This window comes from Sparus aurata, chromosome 4, assembly GCF_900880675.1.
Source record: "Sparus aurata chromosome 4, fSpaAur1.1, whole genome shotgun sequence".
In the NCBI taxonomy this organism is placed as follows: domain Eukaryota; kingdom Metazoa; phylum Chordata; class Actinopteri; order Spariformes; family Sparidae; genus Sparus; species Sparus aurata.
The window spans coordinates 37,575,340-37,586,999 of NC_044190.1; positions in this window are offsets into that span (position 1 = coordinate 37,575,340).

Here is an 11,660-nt window from a genome sequence, read left to right on the forward strand (position 1 = left end):
GTCCTACCTCGGAGCTTTAAAGGGATATTCCGGTGTAAGTTTAATCCATGGTCTAAATCACCGTGAAACTGTGTTAGACTCCCTCTCGAGAGATCAAGTTAGCAGACCGCTAATTTACGGAGTTTTATCAACCTCAGAAACGACCACACGACAACAATACACTGCAGTAAATGGATCCAAATATAAACCGCCACCAAAAAGCCACAAATAATGCTCAGAACAGCACCAAACTTCAGCAACAGTACAAATAGGGTCTCAGCACATAGTCCGGGGCATCTAACCTCCGCTAGCTTAGCTGGATTTCTATTGTGAAGCTAAAAACAGAGTTCAACTCTCCTCCATCAGCTTCCGGGTCGGGGAAGTCCCGACGCGACGATTACCGAGTGCGGTTAGAAATGCTCAATTCCGTTCTTTTCCCTGTCCGCTCTCGATAATAACTGTTATAAACTGGCAGGTAAGACACATATGAACTTTGATTGCTTTTCCATGGAGTCATAATCATACATTTTCATCCATGAGCCGAGGAACTCTACTGCACTCGGTAATCGACTCGTCGGGACTTCCCGTCAACAGGAAGCTGCTGCAGAAGAGTGGTAAATTTAGTCAGCTTTTCAGTAGAAATCCAGCTAAGCTAGCGGAGGTTAGATGCCCCGGACTATGTGCTGAGACCCTATTTGTACTGTTGCTGAAGTTTGGTGCTGTTCTGAGCATTATTTGTGGCTTTTTGGTGGCGGTTTATATTTGGATCCATTTACTGCAGTGTATTGTTGTCGTGCGGTCGTTTCTGAGGTTGATAAAATTCCGTAAATTAGCGGTCTGCTAACTTGATCTCTCGAGAGGGAGTCTAACACAGTTTCACGGTGTGTTAGACCATGGATTAAACTTACACCGGAATATCCCTTTAAATACCATGTTTTGGTCGTCCTACCTCGGAGCATGAACCTACCTGATGAAGGCTGGGTGACTGAAACATGGGCCTGACTATGAAATATGTTGAACTGAGGTCTTCTGCTGCTGTTTTTGCAGTTTTTCATTCTTAAAAAGTCACCAGAAAGCAGCAAACAGAAGTCTTTGACCCCACTTTGCCTTCAATATCCTCCCTTTTTATTTGTTAATGTACAATAATATTTTATTTCCCACGTCAATCTTTCTCCTGCCTCCGTGTTAAACATCCTAAAAATGCCTCCCGCTGAAGACACTCAGTCTGTCCCACTATTTCCAGCCTGTTTGGCTCTTCTTTTCCATGTGACCTCCCTTGTCACTTCGAGTTGCCACGTTATGGCTGTGAAAAGCCGGGAATAGTTCAGACGTTATTGATTTTTTTTTCCTTCTCCCCCATCTTGAGTGGCAAGCAGTGACTTTGTATCTCCGTCTGACAATGACAGAAACTTCAGATTGGAATTGATTGAAGCCCCAGTAGAGCTCAGGTACATGATGATGCAACAGAGATTTAATGATTCATCCGCTTGTTGTGTAACGTGATGTTTATTGTGCCTGTTGCTGATCCTGAATCAGCCTCAGGTGAAACATCTGCAATGGCTTTAAAGTGTAGTGAGAGTACGAAAGGATCATGGTGATGATCAACAGAGCCCGATGTGAACTCCATATATTTGTATTTTTAAGATTTTATAAGATTTTCAGTTTGTAATGACAGAAAACAAAAAGCATGATGTTTGTTGGAACCAACCAACATTTCATTCATGGTCCAAAGAGGATGAACCCTTCAGACTCTGGCGACCTCCTGACTTTACATTTACCCCGAGATTTCACCCGATACGTATCCACTGCGTTACGTCTCCGCCAGTTAACGCATCTGCTCCGTCCAACTCCGGCCGTCCGAAACCCTCCGGAACAAATACACAGGGCTTCTATTTCACGACGCAGCAATTCAGCTGAATTTAGCACCGAGCAGACAGGAAGTCACGCACCGAAACAATATAACTTCTGATTACTTTTCAAAATAAAACACTCCGCGTTGACGCCAGCACACAACTGTCAAAAATGAGACAAACACAAGCTCTTGTACTAATCCTTCAGTCGGGAACACTTCCTGTTGTTGTGTTTATAACACAGACCTATAACCGCGGTCGCGAGTAATTATGTGATTATCGTGGGAACTCCTCGGTCTCACGACGCCAGTAGTCTGACAGTACCGCGCCATGTCGGACTCAAAACCCAACCGGTGGAAGTTGCTGGGTGGTGGAGCAAAACCGGATCGGAGCTGTAACGCAGCAGACTGGTATCTGGTGGAATCTCCGGGTTAGCGCCACCAGCAGGTTCACGTTTTTTAACTTGTAGGGAAATATTTCAACAGTTCCCCTGGTTTTCAAAAGAAGTCAAATTTAATGTAAGCTTATGAGAAATTATCCTAACATCTCATTTGATTAATTACTCCAGTAAGATGTTTCCTAAAGATTTTATGGTCTCAGTGTCTAGTATCAAGTCTCATTCAATAAAGTATGGTGTCGATTTTTATGTAAAATGCATAAAGAAGAGAAAGAAACAAAGAGAACTGCCTGGAAATAAAGAAAGGAGTTGTGCAAACGTGTGGTGACGTAGAGAGGAAGGAGGGATCTCTTAGTCAGGGTGTTAGGAGTGTTAGGAGTCTGTAGGAACTTGACTTGGTGCAAGACTCACTCACTCCAGAGAGGTGCCAGCTCACAACCTGAGCACGGCTAAGGTGCTCTTGAGCAAGGCACCAACCCCCTGGCATTCATACAGGGCAGCATATAATAGCGCTCTGGGATGGTTGGACGGGTCGGCCGCCATCCCAGAGGCCTCGTATCTGACAAGTTAGGAATGAGAATCAAAAATCAACTTTTCTCACAAACAGCCTCTTCAAGTGATTAAAAGCTGAATCCTCTGAGTGAAGCATCGTTCTCAAAGCTTGTTGATTAATTTTCTGTTGACTGACTCATTGATTAATCAGTTACAGTGCAACCACACAAATCTGCACATCTGTTAAAAAGCATTTCTTTAACGACAAACACAAAACTTATTAACGTCAGTGAGCTCTGTGCTAAAGAACAGATTGTGTGTGTGTGTGTGTGTGCTTTTCCTTGTTGTGTGTCATTGTGCATTCGTGTGCAAGTATGCATGTGTTTGTTTCCGCACGTGTCTTTGCATATGTGAACCACACACACACACACACACACACACGTGCAGAGAAGCAGCAGAGATGAGGGAAGTTCTTATCATTGCTGCAAAAAACTGTCACTGGACTGTTTCCCTACACTGCAATTACAGACCAGAGAACAGCGCGCAGTATTTAAGGACAAATGTGCGCCGTGTAGGCAGACAGAAGCAGAAAAGGTCCCGAACCCACAACCCTTAATTACCTCACAGTGACGCACAGCGGCGCCCCTGAAGGATGCAGCGCTGACAGAGTGAACTTGTCCAAGTGTATGTTATTTACCGATCCAGTGAGCTGCAGCTTTGTCCTGAAGGTTCAAAAGGAAAGGGCGGAGCAAGGTACTTTTCCTCATGAATAGTTTATTATTCAGCCTGTGTCTTTATTATCTCTCTTTCTTCATATTCTGTTCTCCAGTCTTCCTTTCTTTCAGTTCATTAAAGTTCAAATATTTATCCCGAGCGAGGGAAGATCAAAGCTGCTCCATCATCCCTTTTAATACGCTTGAAATGCTCTGCGACATGACAGACAGTTTAAAACCGGACTGCCCACGCCTCGAACATCCTGCGTCTTCAGTGTGCCGGGCAGCCTTCAAGGAGCTTAGCATTATGATTTAATGGCAGGTTTTTATGCATTAATCATCTCCTCCACCCACACAGGTTGGAAACAAGATGCTTTTCTTCCTCCCTGCGTGATAATGATGCAGATTGTGTCAGATAAAAACCAGGAACATTTTAAAAAAGACAGTTTTTAAGAAGAAGACGAAAAAAAAAAGAGAATATCTGACGGATCAAGTGAAGGGATTTATTGTGACAGGAGGAAAATCAGCAGCTGCTTGAGCGCATAAATTGTGCCTGCGGCGTCTCACCAGAGCTGGTAAAGAGCAAATAAAGAGAGAGGTGAGAACATTTGTTTGGGGGCATTTTATAGAATCTAAAATTAATATTTAATTTTGGGCTGACCCAGGCGGCTTGGACCAGACTGATGAGCTCTTTCAGTCGGGTCTAATTGGGCGGCTGTTGTCAATGTTCAAGGTCACTGATACAGAAAATCCTGAAGCTGGTTGTCGCAGGCCGTCTGTCAATCAGTAAATCAGTCATATAATCATGACCGCTGCCTCCTGCTGCGTTAAACACACCTCGCCACACCTGGATGCACTGCTGATTGACTCCTCCCGGCCTCTGCAGGATGCTCTGATTTATCTCCAATCATCATCATCATCATCATCAGCCTCCGAGGCAGCACAGAGCGCCGCCACGCCAACATGTAACCCTAATCAATACAGGAACCTCCTCATATCGACCGCGGGGCCGGTTGTTTCACACCGGACTGATCCTCTCGTGTTGTTCTGTGATTGTTGAATCATGGTTGTAAACATGAGACCGTTAATTAGATGGTAAAGTAAAAGCTATAATGACTTCAGGAGCCTTCAATACCTGATTTCTCGGCCACCTCGGTGCAACGGAAACAAGACACAGCACTTCACGATGTGGCAGATCACCAGGAAAGGCGCCATAATTTTAGTTTAAACGTTAAGAAAAGGAGCAACATCCTTACTGTGTTGGGATGTTTACTGAAGTTAGCATGCTGAGGTATCTGGAGGACAACACATTCTGACCTACTTAGGTTAGATTCAATCATGACTGATCTACTTAATTTGGATTAAATCATGACTAATTGATTTTCATTGTGTGAGTGAAGGTTGGCTTCTAACTGTGAGGGGCCAAAGGTAACGGACGACAAAGTGCTTAGCTAAGTTTGACCTGCATGCCAAATGGTGGGAGATGCTTAAGACAGGTCAACTCCTCTTTTAGTCTATTGGATAATTTACCAAAGTGACCAATTAGAAGAAGTGGGTGTGTACTGGAAAAGGGACTCTAAAGGCCCGTGCAGGAAGAGAAGAAGGAGGGTGGCACTGGGTAGATCTCCTAAGATCAAAGGCTGATAGGAGCTCTGATCGGGCAGAGGGCGAAGCATTTTGGCATTGCTTTTTCCGTGGATTTGATCATATCAGAAAGCGGCCGCTTCTGATCCGGACGCAGGGCTCTAGATTCTGTTTTAATAAAGTTTGCTCTATCATTCCACCCAGCCTTGCCTCCGCAGAATTCTTTTATCATCAAACTACACGCCGACTCATTGGAGGAGGAAAGCCCAGAAACTACAATGCTAACCAGCTAGCCTCAGCCCAACCTGTCTCCTAATACCACCCTGTACTGCAAGAGAGGCTGGGAGATATGTGCTAGCTGCTAGCATAATGAATGAACAAAAGATAACACTCAACTAAATGTCAAGAAAGAAAAACTACAACTCCATACCTTAATGAACTAAAACAAGCTGAAGTTCCTTGTCAACTCATCGTAAAACTCACTCAGCTGTTGTTGTGGTACTTCCTGTCTTTGTCTTTATTTCTCTCCCTTCTGATGGAGCTTCCTGTGTATTTGGTGCTTGTGTTTTCCTCCTCTCTTCCCGCCACTTTCCCTGCTCACCTGTGTTCAGTTAGTCATCACTTCCTGTGTATTTAAGTCCAGGTCTTCCTCTCTTTCTTTGTTAGTTCGTCCGTTCTATTTTGCCACGTCAGTCCTGCTTCTTTGGCTTGCTGCCTTTTGTATTTTAACCCAAGCTTTGTTATTTTGAAGCTCACCTTTTGTTCTATCACCTGCCTGCCTCGTCATGTCTTGTGTTTTAGTCCTCACAACACTCAACTCAACAGGAACTAAATGAAACTCCCCAGAACAGTGTTGGTTTGGCTCCACAGTCACCTCCGGTTTGGTCCAAAAATTAATACTCAGTTCACAGAGTAAGATGTGAAAATATTCCCCTCGCTCTCTCTCTCTTCTCCTGTCCATCCCCTGATTCATAGTCCTGGTCAGAGCCGCTGTAAATCGCCTCTGTACTGTATCCTCTGTTTCCAAACTTGGATCTGTTCAGTCTCTGAGGGAGTGTTTAGTCCCAGTCTGGTGTCCACTGTGCTCACTGGGAGGCTGGTTGCTGAACCCCTTCACCAACATGTACTCCCCCCATCATCTGAGGTGCAGGCAGGCTCTCTCAGCTACCACTTAGCTTCACGGCTAACTGCTCCACTTGCTAACAGCAGCTATTTTTTCCAGCCAAAGAAATCTACAGCAAAGAAGAGCAGAGTCCAGTACACCGAGAAGCTGTAAATGGAGCTACCGTCAAAATCTGGACATTTCTTACAAATGACACCTTCAAGCTGAAACGTTTTCTTAAAGAGTAAACGTTAGCATTTTTACACGTTCGGAAACATTCAATTAAAGAGCATTCATGTGTCTAACAAACATGACTGCTAACAACGTCAGCTTGTCGAACACGGAGACTCATCTTCACAACTTTACAACTTATAGATCCATCGTTTGTCATTTGTAGTACGTTGCAGTCGGAAGCTAAGTGTTGGTGATGGTGACGTCATGCAGCCGTTCATTTGTCCATTCGCTTCATTTCCCCAAATCACAAAAACTGTGTTCATCTGTGGAGATTACCTCGCTGCATGAAACGTCTCAGTATCATAAACTTGTGTTTGCCACAGCGCTTGATTTCTGCAATAATGGAAAATCTAATGGAAAACTCCCGAAGGCTTTTTGTGGAGGGAAGCAGGGCGATGCTAACTGCAGCACGCCCTCGCTGCAGCACTCTATTAGTGGCACTAATGAATGCTTTATGGGTGCCTTATTGGAAAGTAATAACAGATAAAACTTTATTGATCGCACGCAGGAAAGGTGGAGCATCCCAGCAGCGGACGTCTTTGACACGATGGCGTGCAACCTGGAATGATCTGCAGCGGATGTGATCATGATTTAGCCCCCCCGAGTCATTTTTCCAGTTCACATGCTCACCTGACATGTCAAACTGCTGTCGAGATCTCTGCTGGGAAAAGTCTCCTGAGTTAAAAATCACTCATTTAAACTTCATGTTGTTCAGATTGCAGATGGACAGAAACACGGATGACTCACTCGACCGTGAAATTAGACGTGACAGCCCGCCGGTGGAGTCAAACTCAAAGAGATGCTTCATGTTTTTAAACTTTATATCACAGTTCCTTGACACCAGTACAGTAATGATGCTCATTAATCACAGTCTTATTTCACACCGACGACTCGTGAAACTCGAGATAGAGCAATTAGTGATGAGTCACCACTGGAATTAACACCCAACCCTGGCGGTTCGGCTGGTACGCAATCTGATGACCAATCAAAAAGCAGCGCTGAGAAGACATGCTGGTTTTTGTGAGTGTGTGTGTGTGTGTGATACAGAATAGCTCTGACGTTATCCTCTTATGTCACCTTCTTTCCTTCCTTCCCTCCTCCTTCCGAGTCTCCGTTCGGGGTGTTTTCCGGAAAAGGAGTCGCTCATTTGCTAACAAGGCGTCTCAGCGGCGGTCGTATCGGTGTGTGTGTGTGATTAAGGCCGGGCTTAACATCCCCTCCCTCTGTCGGTCTGCTGCCTCACTCTCTACATAAAACTCCCAATTTATCCAAAACAAGATCTCACTCGACGGCAGAGTTATTATGCCTGCGGGATGCAACATAACACCTACAAAATCGAACGACACCACCTGCAGTGCTCTTCGTTTTTATGTTTATGTCCCTCGTCGTGATCGTCACATCGGCCCAGAAAACACCAGCGCCCTCATATTTAGACTTTTAGACGTGCGAGCAGAGAGCCTGCAGGTCTTTTTGTAGCTCCTGACTGAAAACATTTTGGGGATGTGAGACCACAGGATGAGGTTCCAATCTGATTCCAGAGAAATGGATGGGATGGCATCAGAACCATGCCAGGAAGACAAAAAACAAAAAACAAAAAAACACAGACTCACACACACATTGATTAGATGCCTCTTGAACTGAAGGGAGATATTGGAAACAGAGAACTCATTAGAATCAACGTCAATTAATTCGCTCAGGATAATAAATGTACAGGGCGGCATGTGAGCTGATTAACCTGATAGGGGAAACCACCCAGTTTAATTTTCCAGTGATTAAAGGAGTAATGAGTGGAGGAAAAAACCTCTGAAGCTTTTGTACAATCATGAGGCTGAAACGCTCTTTAGGTTCAGTTTCAGGTGATGATGTTGTGCTCTGGTTACGTTTAGGCACAAAAACCACCTGGTTAGAGTTTGAAAATATCATGTTTTGACTTTAAATATCAGTGTCACGGTCCTGTCGTGTGTTTTCTGGGTTTTGTGGTGTCTTTTGCTCTTTCTCCTGTTTTCCTCGACAGCCTGATTTTCCCTCCACACCTGTCTTGTATCTGTTTCATCAGCCCGGCCCTGTTACCTGAGTTCCTCCCCACTCAGCTTTCCCTCCACACCTTCATTATTTCCCTCCTTCCAGTGTTTTTCCAGCCTTTTCCAGCCTCTCAGCTCCACCCGTTTCTAGTTTTTTTCCATTAATTTCCCTCACCTGTGTTTCTCCAGCTGCACCTCATCCCCTCGTTAGTTTAGTTCGTATTAACCTCCAGTCTTTTGTTCAGTCATTGTCGAGTCATTTGCTGTGTTTCTGAGATCCTGCTGGTCCTGTCTGTAATCCTGCTTCTGTCTAGATCCGGTAAAATCTCATCCATTGGCTTCCTGCCTCCCGTCTCATGCACTGAGGTCCAAATTCTTGTTTATTCGCCGAAACCACAGCCAGAGAATGCCATGACGTCTCGCTACAAAGCCATCTTGCTGAGCTTTCACGCCACCGTCCCTCCTGATGTGAAAGTCAGCTCAGATAAAAATATAAAAGTACATTTTATCCATATCATACCAGCTCTTTTCATGGGAGTCGAAACACTTTACCTAAGTTAAAAATCTCAGTCAAATCTTTACACTTAGTCTGTTCAGGTGAGACAAAATCTTTGAGAAGGGGAAAAGGAATAAATCTCAGATTTAACGTTCCTGCTGTCCGGACGGACGGACGGACGTGTAATAGACGACGTCGTTACACAAACACATCAGAAGTCAAATTAAACTAAAGAGGACAAAAATAAGAGTAAATAGAGAATAATGACTGCAGCAGACTTTCTCTGCGGATGTTTGAAGCACCGGCTCAGCGCTCGGCTCCGTCACAACACATCTGTTGTTTCTGCTTTGTGTTTCCTGCTGTTTGCTGTCAGCAGTGAACTCACAGGTGGGCTGAAACTGCTGCAGGAGATCACTGAACTCCTCACAGAGACACAGAGTGGGCTCACTTCACACATTTGAATTCAACTATCAGGGGTTATGAGAGTTATAGCGACTTGTTGTCGGTCACAAAGCTGGAAGTTAAATTGAAACTCTTAAAACTGCCTGTAGGTGTAAATTTATATTAGAAGACTGTAAACTCTGCAGAGGTGTAGATGAGCGCTGCTGTTCCTCTACAGCGTCTTTCTGAATGTTAATAAGATTTAAATGAATTATTTCCCCCTCAGGACGTGAAGCCAGTCGAACTCAAAGTGTCTGGTTTCCATTATTTTCCTCACTGATTACAAGTCGGATCATCTGATCGGTAAACTCTCGCACAAGTCTGTGAATCTTGTGGGAAAATGATTTGACTGAAAATAGAAGAAAAGGAACAACTTTGTGAACAAGTTTTAATAGTTTTTGTCTTCCTCTTTAAGTTGCACTTTTCAGTTAAAATTAAAAAACAGGAAGTGGTAGCTCAGAGCGATTAACCTTTAACAGTTACTGTTCGCTCTACGGAGCATTTTAGGGTCTTTCAACTCGTTCTTTTGGTTTTTACAGGCAGAAATGTTGCAGGTTTGATTCCCTCTCACTTTTCTGAAAGCTCTAATAAACCTGCTGTCCACCTGCCACGTACCAAACAGTGGACAAACACATCAACGTTTTTTTTTCAAAATGCAGTTAAGCCCACTAAGAAAAGGGGAATGACTCGTCTCCCATAAACAGCAGCAGACAAGTTTTCTTTTTCTTTTTGAAGAGTAAAAGTCTGATCTTTTCTAAACCTGACCAAGTTTTTTTGTGTGTGCCAGAACCGAACCATGCCATGACCGTCAACAAGTCCTACTATGTCCAGCATAAGTGTTTGTCAGTAAGCTTAAATCTAACTGGATGTTGCATATTCATTATTGCTAATTCGATTACGTAGCTCTTCACAAGCAAAACTGACACTGAAGGGAAAGTCGACGGAGACAAAAACATGTGCAAACTTAACAAATTTGAATTCAACGATCAGGAGTAATGAAATTAATATTTGTTTTAGCGACTCGTCAATCACACCGCTGGAAGTTTTAATCTCTCTGTAATATTTGGGCTGCGTGATTTGGAGCTGATTTTTCAACTGAGTGACAGAAAGACAGATGAAAAAGTGTAAATACGCCGACATCCACACACACAGATCACACCTGCTGAAATGAGACTGAATGTTGGCAAATAGAAACAAGAATCAATGAATGTTAATGATCCTCTGTGTCTGCTGGATGTGTCCCAACTTTATAAAGTGATGATATGTCAGTTGATGCTTGTTCTGCTGCCCCCAAGTGGCCAAAACAGTCACTGATCGCAGCTTTCCAAACTCTTTTCATGGACACGCTCTGATTGTTTTGTCCCACCGGTCTGTAACTGAGGTTTCTGTGACCGAGGCGTACGGTTTATTACACCTCACATTTATTCAAGTGTTGAGTCAGCTAGCTCTAAATATAATTTGTTCTGCCACAGCGTTGTCATTCATGCTTGGGAGTACACAATCCGAGAGCAGATTGAGCCAGAATCCCCTGACGTCCTCGACAATACAGCGAAACCACCCGAGACACAAATCAGACGAGGCGAGAGTCTCCGTGAACTGCCAGCCTTCAGCAGATGACTGTCAGACATACGGTGCAACAAACTAATGAACTAGTGGCGGTGAATGGAACGGCCTGGTTGTTGTGAATGAAATGTTAAATTGGTGTCTCACTCATCATGAGGCGAGGAGAGAGAGAGAGACATGAGTCATGCAGCCTGGAGAACAATCAAAGCTTCCTGCTCCTTCGTCTCCGTCGCTGCTGACGGACCCGAATGAGCGATCAATGCAGTGAGCCCGGATAACTCCGGCACAGGATTAAGTACACAATACATGCAACAACAGCAGTCCATGTTGTGTGTGTTTATGTTCATCCTTTGCATTGTCACAGTGGGATCAGTGGTTGCATAAGAGGTAAAATTAAATCATGTTGTGGCTGCGGGCGGAGAACATGTTCAGTCTGATGGTGGACGAGCATTTTGTGCAGCTGATCATATTTTTTGTTTTGCTTTGCAGTTTTATTCTCACTTCCAGCAGCTTCTGTTTACTGACAAAGTAAATGTTTCATAATGTTCTTATCATTATTAATTATGATGCTATCAGAGATTTATTGCACAGACACACTAACACTTTATCATTCAGCACAACACTTTGTGATTCTGGTTCCAAGTGATTGTTATCTCGGCCAGAGTAAACTGTGTGTTCACCCGTGTCTGCTGATTGGTTAGTTGGTTTGTCAGCTGGATTACACAAAAACTACTGAACTTATTTCCACCAAACTTAAATGGAGGATGGGTCTCATCCATGGCAGTATT